Below are 15,846 nucleotides of genomic sequence, written 5' to 3' on the forward strand. Positions count from 1 at the left end.
ATCGCAGTGTTACAAGGATTGACAAATGGCAATGTTACTAGATCAACAAATGTCAATCTTTCCAGTTTGACAAATGACAACATACCCAATATGACAAATGAAAATCTTACCAAGTTGTTTGTACGTGGTTGCACATGGGTCATCCAAAACAACCATTTGCGTTGAAAGGATGCACAAATCCTGCACTGCGAATTTTCCCTCGACTTAAGGGGGAAGACCATAGCTCTCACTTTGCATACAAGTGTTCTATCTAAAACGTTTGTGATCAAGAGCTGCAGAAATCCTGCTCGGCACATTTTCTCTTGGCTTCCTGGGGAAGCTGTCGGTTTGCATACGGGTGTTCTAACTAAAACATTTGCAATCAAGCATTACTGCAGGATACTTCTAACGCGACACTATGATCAGAGACCCTTTCCCGAAACTGTGTGCGATGCAATAATCGCAAACGGTGGTGTAAAAAACCATCAAAAAGGTGGAACGTTTGCAATGGCGGAGCCATCAAACACGATTTGGATTTTAGTTGCATGTGTAATGCATGACACACGGTTAATCCATTCACATTGTCTGCGATGAGGCAGAACAACAAAAACGGGCAGCCATAACAATGTGTGGGTGATGCAGTACACACAGTTAATCCATTCAAACTGTTCGCGATGAGGTAGAATAACAGAAACGGGCAGCCATATCAATGTGTGTGCAATATACGGCATACGGTTAAATCGGGCGAACTGTTTTTGATTAAGGAACACAACAAAAATGGTTCAACTTAACAAGATGTGCGTGATATGCGGCATACAGTTCACATGGATGAACTGTTTGCGATGAGCCAAAAGAACACAAACGAGTCGTGTAAACAAGATGTGTGTGCTACGTGGCAAACAGCTGACTCGGATGAACTGTTTGCGATGAGAAATTACAACACAGACGGTTAATGCAGTTACTTCGTGTGCGATTCTGTGTGTATAAAAAACTTTGAAAAATGCAAACTAGTTGCTTGCGGTGGCGGAGTATCGCACATAATGCGTCTGCGAGTACTCGTGTGCGATGATTAGTATGTTACACATACGTTTCCTTATGTTAACATGTGTGTGAATTTCCGATATGGACAGTTAATATGCAAATGCCTTTTGGTCATCGGGCACACGCTTAAACTCAATGAACTGTGTATGATACTAATACTTTCCATGAAAATTTATGAACTTTGGTAACAACATTTGAGTAACATATATATAGTGGTTACACTATTCGACAAAAGGAGGATCTTCGTAACATGGTTTTGACAACCATATAGTCCATATCTACATACTTAACATAGTAACAACTATCACATTTTAAGAGGCTAAGGGCCAACAACCATATGGTCCATATCTACATACTTAACATATATAATAACAGCTAGCACATTTGAAGAGGTTGGGGGCCAACAACCACAACTCTCCATTGGAAGCAGCTTGATCACGGCAACTCGACATCTCGTCAATGAAAAGGAAGAGCCCTCCTCTGCCTTGGTAGATCATGAGTAGAACAGTGTCTCCAATTTTCCAATATGGATGCATTGTCACGAGAAGCAAGAACTTGTTAATTTGAATGGTTCCATTTCTGCGGGAAATGCAGTACCTTGCAATCACTTTGGCGTTATTAGCAGGCACAAGTGTAATTCGACCACGTCAGGAAATCGATCCAGGAACTGTTACAGGGGCAATTTCTGTTGACATGTAGAATAAAAAACAATTGTAACATATCGTTGAAGATATATATAGTTTATGAGCATCAACATTAAAATAAGACTTTTTACCAGCGTTTTGTGCACACAATTGGTCTTGTTGAGTGTGCGCACCATAGGTCTAATTAATCCCATCCAAAATCCAGCGTTCATACGTTGTGCTATCTCCGTCAGATTATCAACAAAGTTTATGGCATGCTTCAAGTCCTTCCAGTGAAATTTGGTACGTTTAGTAACATACAGATTGTTCACTATGCATCCAACATATCATGCTTAAAAGGTGGAAAGTATTATTTATTCAGAACATGGCAGAAGAATATATAGTGCGCATAAATTGGTAAATAGAATTTGTTACTGCCTAGGAACAGAGTCAGAATATGATATCACAATTGGTTGCTTAAATAGTGATCAATTGGTTGCTTAAATAGTAATATGACAGCAAGGAGAAAGTTGAAAGGACACTAACCTCGATCAGACTTTGATCGGCTGATGACGTTGGGGAAGTAAACATCCATGTTAATTAGACCAGGCTGTGGTGCACGCACTAGAATTTTATTGCCAGCTTTCAGTTCATAACACTTAGACATTTTTCTCCAAAGGTCCGCATTAAAATAGGAGTGACCATCTTTATCAAGTTTTACGCTAACCGTCATTGTAAATCCATGTTGCGTCGTCAATATGACATCCTGGGAGTCATGTCGCAAAGAAATGGTCTTCTTAGGTTTGGCAATTTTACTACCTCCTGTCGAAGAGCCGTCCATCTACTTACTGCCTGCGACCGCCTTCTTGTTGCCCGCCTTTGTCTCTCCCCTCTTAGTGAACCCACTTTCTTTAGTAAAGCGGTTTGTAATCCGTTTACTTCTTGACTTTCCATGGGTTTCTTAGAGAAGAGAGCAGGTGGTTCTCGGTTCCCCACATTTGTCTACCCCTTCTGTTCTGAGACGTGACTTTTCGTCGCAGCAAAGTAAAGCCCAAGATTTCCTTCTACCCATGTTCTTGCAAAGCAAGGGATGTACTGCTTGAAATGAAAATTAAGATCGTAAATTAGATATATTGAAATAACAGAGTAAGATGCAAATATGGGAGTAACTGATAGAATAGATCCATATATATATATGAAAGCAAAGTACAAAAATATAGAATTAAAAATAGATAATGTAACAAAGATTTGATGCAAATATATAGATAATGTAGCAACAGACGGTATATGTTCACAAATTTAGGCCATGCCGACCGTGGTAGGTTGTCATCCGGAATGGTGAGATAGAACTTCGTTTCCCGACTGGCCACGACCACAGTTGCCCGATTTGTGCTTGCACTATGGACACATAAATGAACACCCATGAATCAGTTAGAACAAAAATGATTCTACGGCGATTTCCGCCGGTTGATTAACAGCGACGGACGGACTGCGATAAGAGATGAGTGAATATTTCGCTAATTAAGTTGATTACCTTCTCCATGAGAAAAATCTCCGGCCTAATCCCGCAGAAAACCCCAGTCGACCAGAGTCTAGAATGTGAGTGCAGATAGGCGGCGGAAAGCGGTGGGGGCGAAATCCGGTGCCGTCTGGAGCGCGACCTATGCCCACCGCCAACAGCCGTCGAGTTTAGGGTGCAGAGTTGTAGAGGAGTCCACGACAAGTGAGTGAGGACGAAGTGGGCGAGGTTTTTTTCCTTTTGCATGTGTGAGTGAACACACACGGTTCGCAGAGGCGACGGAGATGAATCGTGTGCGATAGTAAATCACCGAGATTGAATGGGAATCCAAATTTCCTTTGTCCTTCATCCATGAGTTTTTTTCTACGATGAACATAAACCCCTGCTAATCACCATGTTCAAATTTGATACTTTTCCGGGTTCATTTACAATATTTAGGGGATTATGTGCATTTTGTAGGCATTAATGCACGTAATTCAAATTCAAACAATCGATGCATGAAAGGGTGCACAAGAACGGTTTGGAAAAACCATACTCATGGTATTTAGTAATTTCTCAAGCCTTTTACAAGGAATGGGCAGAGATTTCAATGGAATGCGTGGCAATAGTCAACCACAAACGTGTCATTTACTGGGTTATCAACTATAGAACAATGAAATATGTGCTTCAAAAACATGACGGCTGGCACGGTGCCATGGTATGGCCTCACCTTACCCTGGTTAAAAGCTAAGAAGGTTTGATTTATGTCGTCATGCACGGCCTTCATAAATCGAACCATCACCGAGGAAGTTCAATTCTTTCGAGAGGGAAATCACCAAGATTGAAGGGGAATCCAAATTTTCGTCCTAGTTTGTCATTCAGTTTTTTTCCAACGATCAACATACCACCTCAAATGCAACATGTTTAAATTTGACATTTTCCCGAACTCATTTACCATATTTAGGGGATTATGTGCATTTTTCTAGGCATTAATTATGCACATAATTCAAATTCGAACAATCGGTGCATGAAAAGGTGCACAAGAACGGTCTGAAAAACCATGCTCGTGCCATTTAGTACATTCTCATGCCTTTTACAAGGAATGGGTAGATATTTTAAAGAAATGTGTGGCAATAGTAAACCATAAACGCGTCGTTTACTGGGTTACAACTATACAAAAATGAAATACATGCTTGGAAAAACATGGCGCCTGGTGTGGTGCCATGGCATGACCTCATCGGGCCCTCATAAAAATGCCGTCATGCACGCCTTTCATAAAACGAACCATCACCAAGGAAGTTTCATGGTTTCGAGGGGCAAATCACCAAGATTGAAGGGGATCCAAATTTCCTTTGTCCTTTGTCCATGAGTTTTTTCTATGATCAACATACAACCTGCAAATCACTGTGTTCAAATTTGGCACTTTTCCAGCTTCATTTGCCATATTTAGGGGATTATGTGTATTTCCTAGGAATTAATGCACATAATTCAAGTTCAAACAATCGGTGCATGAAAGGGTCCACAAGAACGGCCTGGAAAACCATGCATGCTTGTGCCATTTAGTAAATTCTCATGCCTTTTACAAGGAATAATAGATAGATATTTCGATGAAATGTGTGGCTGTAGTCAACCACAAATGTTTGTTTGTTGGGTTTTCAACTATAGAAAAAATGAAATAAATGTTTAAAAAATATGACGCCTGACATGGTGCCATGGTATGACCTCATCATGCCCTGGTAAAATTTTGAGAAGGTTTGGCTTATGTCGCCATGCACGCCCTTCAAAAATCGAACCATCATCGAGGAAGTTCCATGCTTTCGAGAGGGAAATCCCCAAGATTGAAGGGGAATACAAATTTCCGTCCTAGTTTGTCATTCGTTTTTTTTCCAACGATCAACATACCGCCTCAAATGCAACGTGTTAAATTTGACATTTTCCCGGGCTCATTTACCATATTTAGGGGATTATGTGCATTTTCTAGACATTAATGGGCATAATTCAAATCCGAACAATCGGTGCATGAAAAGGTGCACAGGAACGGTCTGAAAAACCATGCTCGTGTTATTTAGTAAATTCTCATGCCTTTTACGTGGAATGGACAGATATTTCAAGGAAATGTGTGGTAATAGTCAACCATAAACGCGCCGTTTACTCGGTTACCAACTATACAAAAAATGAAACACATGGTTGAAAAACATGACGTTTGGCGTGGTGCCATGGTATGGCCTCACCATGCCCTGGTAAAAATTGGAGAATGTTTTCCTTATGTCGTGATGCGCGCCTTTCATAAATCGAACCATCACCGAGGAAGTTTCATGGTTTCGAGGGGGAAATCACCAAGATTGAAGGGGGGTCCAAATTCCCTTTGTCCTTTGTCCACGAGTTTTTTTCTATGATGAGCGTACAACCTGCAAATCACCGTGTTCAAATTTGGCACTTTTCTGGGTTCATTTGTCATATTTAGGGGATTATGTGCATTTTCTAGGCATTAATCCGCATAATTCAAGTTCAAACAATCGATGGATGAAAGGGTCCACAAGAACAGCCTAGAAAACCATGCTCGTGCCATTTAGTAAATTCTCATGCCTTTTACAAGGAATGGACCAATATTTTGATGAAATGTGTGGCAATAGTCAACCATAAATGTTTGTTTGTTGGGTTTTCAACTATTAAAAAATGAAATAAATGCTTAAAAAATATGACGCCTAGCATGGTGCCATGGTATGACCTCACCATGCCCTGGTAAAAATTTGAGAAGGTTTGGCTTATGTCGTCATGCACGCCCTTCATAAATCGAACCAACGCCGAGGAAGTTCCATGCTTTCGAGAGGGAAATCCCCAAGATTGAAGGGGAATTCAAATTTTCTTTGTTCTTTGCCCTGGAGTTTTTTTCTACGACGAACATACACCCTGCAAATCACCGTGTTCAAATTTGGCATTTTTCGGGCTCATTTACCATATTTAGGGGATTATGTGCATTTTCTAGGCATTTAGCGCATATAAATCCAATCCGGCTACAGGTGCACGGGTGTGATGTAAGGGACGTGGATTGTCGTTCAATCACGGCGCATCCTACGGTGCACACGCGCGATCCGTGTTGCTGGGGTTCCGACCAATCATAACGCAACACACAATAGGCTCAGTGCACACTGTTTCCGGAAGCGACGGAGATGGACCGTGTGCGATAATGAACGAGCAAAATTGTAAGGGAAGCCAAATTTCTATTGTCATTTGTCGTTGAGCTCTTGAATACCACCGCACTGTATAGCTTCCCGGCCCCTCCATCCCAGAGGTCTCTCCAGGCGTCGTCCATGGCACCGCGGCGCACAGTAACTGGTAAGGAAGCGATGGCATCCCGCCGCGCCGCGTTCCTCGCCGCCCGCGACCACACACATGGTAAAGAAGCGATGGCATCTCACCGCGCCGAGTTCATCGCCGCCGGCTGCCAGACAGTTACATGGGCAGACTTTGAGACTGCCATGACCGAATGGGTGGTGGATCTAGAGGCGGCCAAAGCCGCACAGAAGGAGCGGAAAAGGTAGAAAGTAGTCAAGAAAAGAGAGTTCCGCCGCCGCAAGAAAAAAGAGGTCGCACGCCGTGGTGAGGAAAGCTTGGCGGAGATCGAAGCACGGTGGGCTGCCGCCTACAAGGCCGGGAAGGAGAACGCCGACGTCTGACCAGCAGGCCCTGATGGCAGCATGTGAGAAGTAGTTTAAGTTTGTAGTATTTGATCAAATTACCAATAGTACTTTAAGTTTATAGTATTAATGTACAATGTCGGTAAGAGCATTCTTTGAGGGCTTTGGGCGTTGATTAGCATGTGTGCCCGTGTGCGGGTTTTTTTGCGTTAATCATTAGAAGATCACAAAACACACGGTTTCTATGCCATACTCATCTGCGTTTTTTTGCGTTAATACCCATAAGTCAGTTACCTGTGTCATGTTTCCTAATAAACCAGGTGTACCATTGACCGAAAAAATCAAGTACACGTGTACATTTTTTTGAAGATGGGATCTGCCAACTTTCTTTTTGTTGGGGAACGTAGTAATTTCAAAAAAATTCCTACGCACACGCAAGATCATGGTGATGCATAGCAACGAGGGAAGAGTGTGATCTACGTACCCTTGTAGACCGACAGCGGAAGCATTAGCACAACGCGGTTGATGTAGTCGTATGTCTTCACGGCCCGACCGATCAAGCACCGAAACTACGGCACCTCCGAGTTCTAGCACACGTTCAGCTCGATGACAATCCCCGGACTCCGATCCAGCAAAGTGTCGGGGAAGAGTTCCGTCAGCACGACGGCGTGGTGACGATCTTGATGTACTACTGTCGCAGGGCTTCGCCTAAGCACCGCTACAATATTATCGAGGATTATCGTGGAAGGGGGCACCGCACATGGCTAAGAATATGATCACCTGGATCAACTTGTGTATCTAGGGGTGCCCCCTGCCCCTGTATATAAAGGATCAAGGGGAGGAGGCCGGCCGGCCCCTATGGCGCGCCAAGGAGGAGTCCTCCTCCTAGTAGGAGTAGGACTCCTACTAGGAGGGGGAAAGAAGTGGGGAGGGAGAAGGAAAAGGGGGCGCCGCCCCCCTTCTCCTAGTCCAATTCGGACCAGGGGGGAGGAGGCGCGCGGCCCACCTTTGGCTGCCCCTCTCTCTCCACTAAGGCCCATATGGCCCATTACTTCTCCCGTGGGGTTCCGGTAACCCTCCGGCTCTCCGGTTTTCTCCGAAATCACCCGGAACACTTCCGGTGTCCGAATATAGCCGTCCAATATATCAATCTTTATGTCTCGACCATTTCGAGACTCCTCGTCATGTCCGTGATCACATCCGGGACTCCGAACTAACTTCGGTACATCAAAACTCATAAACTCATAATATAACTGTCATTGAAACCTTAATCGTGCGGACCCTATGGGTTCGAGAACAATGTAGACATGACCAAGACACGTCTCCGGTCAATAACCAATAGTGGAACCTGGATGCTCATATTGGCTCCTACATATTCTACAAAGATCTTTATCGGTCAGACCGCATAACAACATACGTTGTTCCCTTTGTCATCGGTATGTTACTTGCCCAAGATTCGATCGTCGGTATCTCAATACCTAGTTCAATCTCGTTACCGGCAAGTCTCTTTACTCGTTTCGTAATACATCATCTTGCAACTAACTCATTAGTTGTAATGCTTGCAAGGCTCATGTGATGTGCACTACCGAGAGGGCCCAGAGATACCTCTCCGACAATCGGAGTGACAAATCCTAATCTCGAAATACGCCAACCCAACATTCACCTTTGGAGACACCTGTAGAGCTCCTTTATAATCACCCAGTTACGTTGTGACGTTTGGTAGCACACAAAGTGTTCCTCCGGTAAACGGGAGTTTCATAATCTCATAGTCATAGGAACATGTATAAGTCATGAAGAAAGCAATAGCAACATACTAAATGATCGGGTGCTAAGCTAATGGAATGGGTCATGTCAATCACATCATTCTCCTAATGATGTGATCCCATTAATCAAATGACAACACATGTGTATGGTTAGGAAACATAACCATCTTCGATTAACGAGCTAGTCAAGTAGAGGCATACTTGTGACGTTTGGTTTGTCTATGTATTCACACAAGTATTATGTTTCCGGATAATACAATTCTAGCATGAATAATAAACATTTATCATGATATAAGGAAATAAAATAATAACATTATTATTGCCTCTAGGGCATATTTCCTTCAGTCTCCCACTTGCACTAGAGTCAATAATCTAGATTACACAGTAATGATTCTAACACCCATGGAGCTTTGGTGTTGATCATGTTTTGCTCGTGGAAGAGGCTTAGTCAACGGGTCTGCTACATTCAGATCCGTATGTATCTTGAAAATCTCTATGTCTCCCACCTGAACTAGATCCCGGATGGAATTGAAGCGTCTCTTGATGTGCTTGGTTCTCTTGTGAAATCTGGATTCCTTAGCCAAGGCAATTGCACCAGTATTGTCACAAAAGATTTTCATTGGACCCGATGCACTAGGTATGACACCTAGATCGGATATGAACTCCTTCATCCAGACTCCTTCGTTTGCTGCTTCCGAAGCAGCTATGTACTCCGCTTCACATGTAGATCCCGCCACAACGCTTTGTTTAGAACTGCACCAACTAACAGCTCCACCGTTTAATGTAAACACGTATCCGGTTTGCGATTTAGAATCGTCCGGATCGGTGTCAAAGCTTGCATCAACGTAACCATTTACGATGAGCTCTTTGTCACCTCCATATATGAGAAACATATCCTTAGTCCTTTTCAGGTATTTCAGGATGTTCTTGACCGCTGTCCAGTGATCCACTCCTGGATTACTTTGGTACCTCCCTGCTAGACTTATAGCAAGACACACATCAGGTCTGGTACACAGCATTGCATACATGATAGAGCCTATGGCTGAAGCATAGGGAACATCTTTCATTTTCTCTCTATCTTCTGCACTGGTCAGACTTTGAGTCTTACTCAATTTCACACCTTGTAACACAGGCAAGAATCCTTTCTTTGCTTGATCCATTTTGAACTTTTTCAAAACTTTGTCGAGGTATGTGCTTTGTGAAAGTCCAATTAAGCGTCTCGATCTGTCTCTATAGATCTTGATGCCCAATATGTAGGCAGCTTCACCAAGGTCTTTCATTGAAAAACTTTTATTCAAGTATCCTTTTATGCTATCCAGAAATTCTATATCATTTCCGATTAGTAATATGTCATCTACATATAATATTAGAAATGCTACAGAGCTCCCACTCACTTTCTTGTAAATACAGGCTTCTCCAAAAGTCTGTATAAAACCAAATGCTTTGATCACACTATCAAAGCGTTTATTCCAACTCCGAGAGGCTTGCACCAGTCCATAAATGGATTGCTGGAGCTTGCACACTTTGTTAGCTCCCTTTGGATCGACAAAACCTTCCGGCTGCATCATATACAACTCTTCTTGCAGAAATCCATTCGGGAATGCAGTTTTGACATCCATTTGCCAAATTTCATAATCATAAAATGCGGCAATTGCTAACATGATTCGGACAGACTTAAGCATCGCTACGGGTGAGAAGGTCTCATCATAGTCAATCCCTTGAACTTGCCAAAAACCTTTTGCGACAAGTCAAGCTTTGTAGACAGTAATATTACCGTCAGCGTCAATCTTCTTCTTGAAGATCCATTTATTCTCAATTGCTTGCCGATCATTGGGAAAGTCAACCAAAGTCCATACTTTGTTCTCATACATGGATCCCATCTCAGATTTCATGGCTTCAAGCCATTTTGCGGAATCTGGGCCCACCATCGCTTCTTCATAGTTCGTAGGTTCATCATGATCTAGTAGCATGACTTACAGAACAGGATTACCGTACCACTCTAGCGCGGATCTTACTCTGGTTGATCTACGAGGTTCAGTAGTATCTTGTTCTGAAGTTTCATGATCATTATCATTAGCTTCCTCACTAATTGGTGTAGGTGTCACAGAAATAGGTTTCTGTGATGTACTACTTTCCAATAAGGGAGCAGGTACAGTTACCTCGTCAAGTTCTACTTTCCTCCCACTCACTTCTTTCGAGAGAAACTCCTTCTCCAGAAAGTTTCTGAATTTAGCAACAAAAGTCTTGCCTTCGGATCTGTGATAGAAGGTGTATCCAATAGTTTCCTTTGGATATCCTATGAAGACACATTTCTCCGATTTGGGTTCGAGCTTATCAGGTTGAAGCTTTTTCAAATAAGCATCGCAGCCCCAAACTTTCAGAAACGACAACTTTGGTTTCTTGCCAAACCACAGTTCATAAGGCGTCATCTCAACGGATTTGGATGGTGCCCTATTTAACGTGAATGTGGTCGTCTCTAGAGCATATCCCCAAAATGATAGCGGTAAATCAGTAAGATACATCATAGATCGCACCATATCTAGTAAAGTACGATTACGACGTTCGGACACACCATTACGCTGTGGTGTTCCGGGTGGCGTGAGTTGCGAAACTATTCCACATTGTTTCAAATGTACACCAAACTCGTAACTCAAATATTCTCCTCCACGATCAGATTGTAGGAATTTTATTTGCTTGTTACGATGATTTTCAACTTCACTTTGAAATGCTTTGAACTTTTCAAACGTTTCAGACTTATGTTTCATTAAGTAGATATACCCATATCTGCTTAAGTCATCTGTGAAGGTGAGAAAATAACGATATCCGCCACGAGCCTCAACATTCATCGGACCACATACATCTGTATGTATGATTCCCAACAAATCTGTTGCTCTCTCCATAGTACCGGAGAACGGTGTTTTTGTCATCTTACCCATAAGGCACGGTTCGCAAGTACCAAGTGATTCATAATCAAGTAGTTTCAAAAGCCCATCAGTATGGAGTTTCTTCATGCGCTTTACACCGATATGACCCAAACGACAGTTCCACAAATAAGTTGCACTGTCATTATCAACTCTGCATCTTTTGGCTTCAACACTATGAATATGTGTGTCACTACTATCGAGATTTAATAAGAATAGACCACTCTTTAAGGGTGCATGACCATAAAAGATATTACTCATATAAATAGAACAACCATTATTCTCTGATTTAAATGAATAACCGTCTCGCACCAAACAAGATCCAGATATAATGTTCATGCTTAACGCTGGCACCAAATAACAATTATTTAGGTCTAATACTAATCTCGAAGGTAGATGTAGAGGTAGCGTGCCGACTGCGATCACATCGACTTTGGAACCATTTCCCACGCGCATCGTCACCTCGTCCTTAGCCAATCTTCGCTTAATCCGTAGTCCCTGTTTCGAGTTGCAAATATTAGCAACAAAACCAGTATCAAATACCCAAGTGCTACTGCGAGCATTAGTAAGGTACACATCAATAACATGTATATCACATATACCTTTGTTCACCTTGCCATCCTTCTTATCCGCCAAATACTTGGGGCAGTTCCGCTTCCAGTGACCAGTCTGCTTGCAGTAGAAGCACTCTGTTTCAGGCTTAGGTCCAAGTTTGGGTTTCTTCTCTTGAGTAGCAACTTTCTTGTTGTTCTTTTTGAAGTTCCCCTTCTTCTTCCCTTTGCCCTTTTTCTTGAAACTAGTGGTCTTTTTGACCATCAACACTTGATGCTCCTTCTTGATTTCTACCTCGCAGCTTTCAGCATTGCGAAGAGCTCGGGAATAGTCTTATTCATCCCTTGAATATTATAGTTCATCACAAAGCTCTTGTAGCTTGGTGGTAGTGATTGGAGAATTCTGTCAATGACGCAATCATCTGGAAGATTAACTCCCAATTGAATCAAGTGATTATTATACCCAGTCATTTTGAGTATATGCTCACTGACAGAACTGTTCTCCTCCATCTTGCAGCTATAGAACTTATTGGAGACTTCATATCTCTCAATCCGGGCATTTGCTTGAAATATTAACTTCAACTCCTGGAACATCTCATATGCTCCATGACGTTCAAAACGTCGTTGAAGTCCCGATTCCAAGCCGTAAAGCATGGCACACTAAACTATCGAGTAGTCATCAGCTTTGCTCTGCCAGACGTTCATAACATCTGGTGTTGCTCCAGCAGCAGGCCTGGCACCCAGCGGTGCTTCCAGGACGTAATTCTTCTATGCAGCAATGAGGATAATCCTCAAGTTATGGACCCAGTCCGTGTAATTTCTACCATCATCTTTCAACTTTGCTTTCTCAAGGAACGCATTAAAATTCAACGGAACAACAGCACGGGCCATCTATCTACAATCGAACATAAACAAGCAAGATACTATCAGGTACTAAGTTCATGATAAATTTAGGTTCAATTAATCATATTACTAAAGAACTCCCACTTAGATAGACATCCCTCTAATCCTCTAAGTGATTACGTGATCCAAATCAACTAAACCATGTTCGATCATCACGTGAGATGGAGCAGTTTCATTGGTGAACATCGCTATGTTGATCATATCTACTATATGATTCACGCTCGACCTTTCGGTCTCTGTGTTCCGAGGCCATATCTGTATATGCTTGGCTCGTCAAGTATAACCTGAGTATTCTGCGTGTGCAACTGTTTTGCTCCCGTTGTATTTGAACGTAGATCCTATCACACCCGATCATCACGTGGTGTCTCAGCACGAAGAACTTTCGCAACGGTGCATACTCAGGGAGAACACTTCTTGATAATTAGTGAGAGATCATCTTAAAGTGCTACCGTCAATCAAAGCAAGATAAGATGCATAAAAGATAAACATCACATGCAATCAATATAAGTGATATGATATGGCCATCATCATCTTGTGCTTGTGATCTCCATCTTCGAAGCACCGTCGTGATCACCATCGTCACCGGTGCGACACCTTGATCACCATCGTAGCATCGTTGTCGTCTCGCCAATCTTATGCTTCCACGACTATCGCTACCGTTTAGTGATAAAGTAAAGCATTACAGCGCAATTGCATTGCATACAATAAAGCGACAACCATATGGCTCCTGCCAGTTGTCGATAACTTGGTTACAAAACATGATCATCTCATATAATAAAATTCAGCATCATGTCTTGACCATATCACATCACAACATGCCCTGCAAAAACAAGTTAGACGTCCTCTACTTTGTTGTTGCAAGTTTTACGTGGCTGCTACGGGCTTAAGCAAGAACCAATCTTACCTACGCATCAAAACCACAACGATAGTTTGTCAAGTTGGTGCTGTTTTAACCTTCGCAAGGACCGGGCGTAGCCACACTCGGTTCAACTAAAGTTGGAGAAACTGTCACCCGCTAGCCACCTTTGTGCAAAGCACGTCGGGAGAACCGGTCTCGCGTAAGCGTACGCGTAATGTCGGTCTGGGCCGCTTCGTCCAACAATACCGCCGAACCAAAGTATGACATGCTAGTAAGCAGTATGACTTATATCGCCCACAACTCACTTGTGTTCTACTCGTGCATATAACATCAACACATAAAACCTAGGCTCGGATGCCACTGTTGGGGAACGTAGTAATTTCAAAAAAATTCCTACGCACACGCAAGATCATGGTGATGCATAGCAACGAGGGAAGAGTGTGATCTACGTACCCTTGTAGACCGACAGCGGAAGCGTTAGCACAACGCGGTTGATGTAGTCGTATGCTTCACGGCCCGACCGATCAAGCACCGAAACTACGGCACCTCCGAGTTCTAGCACACATTCAGCTCGATGACGATCCCCGGACTCCGATCCAGCAAAGTGTCGGGGAAGAGTTCCATCAGCACGACGGCGTGGTGACGATCTTGATGTACTACTGTCGCAGGGCTTCGTCTAAGCACCGCTACAATATTATCGAGGATTATCGTGGAAGGGGGCACCGCACACGGCTAAGAATATGATCACCTGGATCAACTTGTGTCTCTAGGGGTGCCCCCTGCCCCCATATATAAAGGATCAAGGGGAGGAGGCGGGCCGGCCCCTATGGCGCGCCAAGGAGGAGTCCTCCTCCTAGTAGGAGTATCCTCCTCCTAGTAGGAGTAGGACTCCTACTAGGAGGGGGAAAGAAGTGGAGAGGGAGAAGGAAAAGGGGGCGCCGCCCCCCCTTCTCCTAGTCCAATTCGGACCAGGGGGGAGGAGGCGCGCGGCCCACCTTTGGCTGCCCCTCTCTCTCTCCACTAAGGCCCATATGGCCCATTACTTCTCCCGGGGGGGTTCCGGTAACCCTCCGGCTCTCCGGTTTTCTCCGAAATCATCCGGAACACTTCCGGTGTCCGAATATAGCCGTCCAACATATCAATCTTTATGTCTCGACCATTTCGAGACTCCTCGTCATGTCCGTGATCACATCCGGGACTCCGAACTAACTTCGGTACATCAAAACTCATAAACTCATAATATAACTGTCATTGAAACCTTAAGCGTGCGGACCCTACGGGTTCGAGAACAATGTAGACATGACCGAGACACGTCTCCGGTCAATAACCAATAGCGGAACATGGATGCTCATATTGGCTCCTACATATTCTACGAAGATCTTTATCGGTCAGACCGCATAACAACATACGTTGTTCCCTTTGTCATCGGTATGTTACTTGCCCGAGATTCGATCGTCGGTATCTCAATACCTAGTTCAATCTCGTTACCGGCAAGTCTCTTTACTCGTTTCGTAATATATCATCTTGCAACTAACTCATTAGTTGTAATGCTTGCAAGGCTTATGTGATGTGCATTACCGAGAGGGCCCAGAGATACCTCTCCGACAATCGGAGTGACAAATCCTAATCTCGAAATACGCCAACCCAACATTCACCTTTGGAGACACCTGTAGAGCTCCTTTATAATCACCTAGTTACGTTGTGACGTTTGGTAGCACACAAGGTGTTCCTCCGGTAAACGGGAGTTGCATAATCTCACAGTCATAGGAACATGTATAAGTCATGAAGAAAGCAATAGCAACATACTAAATGATCGGGTGCTAAGCTAATGGAATGGGTCATGTCAATCACATCATTCTCCTAATGATGTGATCCCATTAATCAAATGACAACACATGTCTATGATTAGGAAACATAACCATCTTCGATTAACGAGCTAGTCAAGTAGAGGCATACTACTGACGTTTGGTTTGTCTATGTATTCACACAAGTATTATGTTTCCGGATAATACAATTCTAGCATAAATAATAAACATTTATCATGATATAAGGAAATAAAATAATAACATT

This window comes from Triticum urartu, chromosome 3, assembly GCF_003073215.2.
Source record: "Triticum urartu cultivar G1812 chromosome 3, Tu2.1, whole genome shotgun sequence".
Classification (NCBI taxonomy): Eukaryota; Viridiplantae; Streptophyta; class Magnoliopsida; order Poales; family Poaceae; genus Triticum; species Triticum urartu.